Here is a 2,314-nt window from a genome sequence, read left to right on the forward strand (position 1 = left end):
GATAATGGAATGTAGTCTAATTAAGTCGGGTGATGCTGAGGGAATTAGATTAGGAAATGAGGCACTTAAAGTAGTAAAGGAGTTTTGCTATTTGGGGAGCAAAATAACTGATGATGGTCGAAGTAGAGAGGATATAAAATGTAGGCTGGCAATGGCAAGGAAAGCGTTTCTGAAGAAGAGAAATTTGTTAACATCCAGTATTGATTTAACTGTCAGGAAGTCATTTCTGAAAGTATTCGTATGGAGTGTAGCCATGTATGGAAGTGAAACGTGGACGATAAACAGTTTAGACAAGAAGAGAATAGAAGCTTTCGAAATGTGGTGCTACAGAAGAATGCTGAAGATTAGATGGGTAGATCACATAACTAATGAGGAAGTATTGAATAGGATTGGGGAGAAGAGAAGTTTGTGGCACAACTTGACCAGAAGAAGGTATCGGTTGGTAGGACATGTTCTGAGGCATCAAGGGATCACCAATTTAGTATTGGAGGGCAGCGTGGAGGGTAAAAATCGTAGAGGGAGACCAAGAGATGAATACACTAAGCAGATTCAGAAGGATGTAGGTTGCAGTAGGTACTGGGAGATGAAAAAGCTTGCACAGGATAGAGTAGCATGTAGAGCTGCATCAAACCAGTCTCAGGACTGAAGACCACAACAACAACAACAACAACAACTGAGACGGGATTCCACAGACACGCAATGTCACTACAAGTCGCTAGTATGGCACAGTATCAAAACCCTTCTGGAAATCCAGAAATACGGAATCAATTTGAAATCCCTTGTCAGTAACACTTAACACTAGTAAAGAGCTAGATGTGTTTCACAAGAACGATCTTTTCTGAATCCGTGCTAACTGTGTGCCACTAGACCGTTTTCTTCGAGGTAATTCATAATGTTCGAACACAATATATGTTCCAAAGTCCTGCTGCATATCGACGTTAGTGATATAGACCTGTAATTTAGTGGATTACTCCTACTACCTTGTTTGAATATTGTGTGACCTGCGCAACTTTCCAGTCTTTGAGTACGGATTTTCCGTCGAGCGAACTGTCGTATATGGTTGTTAAGTATTGAGCTATTCTATCAGCATACTCTGAAAGGAACCTAAGTGGCATACAATCTGGACCAGAAGACAAGCTTTTATTAAGTGGTTTAAGTTGCTTGACTACTCCGAGGATATCTACTTCTACGTTACTCATGTTGGCAGCTGTTCTTGATTCGAATTCTGGAATATTTATTTCGTCTTCTTTGGTGAAGAAATTTCGGAAGGCTGCGTTTAGTAACTCTGCTTTGGTAGCACTGTCTTCGATAGTATCTCCATTGCTAACGCGCAGAGAAGACATTAATTGTGTCTTGCCGCTAGCATACTCCACTTACGACCAGAATCTCTTTGGATTTTCTGCACGGTTTAGAGACAAGGTTTCGTTGTTGAAACTGTTATAAGCATCTCGCATTGAAGTCCGAGCTAAATTTCGAGATTCTGTAAGAGATTGCCAATCTTGGAGATTTGGCGTCCTTTGAAATTTGGCATGTTTTTTCCTTTGCTTCTCCAACAGTGTTCTCATCCGTTTTGTGTACCAAGGAAGATCAGCTCCATCGTTTGTTAATTTGTTTGGTATAAATCTCTCAATTGCTGCCGATCCTATTTGTTTGAATTCCAGCCATATCCGATGCACATGTGCATTGTTAATGCAACCAAAGGGGTCCCGCTATAAGATGAAATGGCCCGCCAAACCATCACTCCTGGCTGTCGGACCGTATGGCGGGAGACTATCAGGTTGGTGAAACTTCCTGGCAGATTAAAACTGTGTGCCGGACCGAGACTCGAACTCGGGACCTTTGCTTTTCGCAGGCAAGTGCTCTACCAACTGAGCTACCCAAGCACGACTCACGCCCCGTCCTCACAGCTTTACTTCTGCCAGTACCTCGCCTCCTACCTTCCAAACTTTACAGAAGCTCTCCTGCGAACCTGCAGAACTAGCACTCTTGAAAGAAAGGATATTGCGGAGACATGGCTTAGCCACAGCCTGGGGGATGTTTCCAGAATGAGATTTTCACTCTGCAGCGGAGTGTGCGCTGATATGAAACTTCCTGGAAGATTAAAACTGTGTGCCCGGCCGAGACTCGAACTCGGGACCTTTACCTCTCGCGGGCAAGCACTCCACCGGTTTGGAAGGTAGGAGGCGCGGTACTGGCAGAAGTAAAGCTGCGAGGAAGGGGCGTGAGTCGTGCTTGGGTAGCTCAGTTGGTAGAGCACTTGCCCGCGAAAGGCAAAGGTCCCGAGTTCGAGTCTCAGTCCGGCACACAGTTTTAA

The 2,314-nt window shown here is 44.3% G+C and overlaps 1 non-coding gene across 1 annotated transcript; it reads right to left on the reverse strand.

Annotated features, from left to right (window-relative positions):
• Positions 1 to 1,809: 1,809 nt before the first annotated feature.
• Positions 1,810 to 1,884, reverse strand: Trnar-gcg. Its single transcript has one exon. It is a non-coding gene; the product is annotated as a tRNA-Arg (tRNA).
• Between the last annotated feature and the right edge of the window lie 430 nt (positions 1,885 to 2,314).

This window comes from Schistocerca piceifrons, chromosome 6 (assembly GCF_021461385.2).
Source record: "Schistocerca piceifrons isolate TAMUIC-IGC-003096 chromosome 6, iqSchPice1.1, whole genome shotgun sequence".
NCBI classification, from domain to species: Eukaryota; Metazoa; Arthropoda; class Insecta; order Orthoptera; family Acrididae; genus Schistocerca; species Schistocerca piceifrons.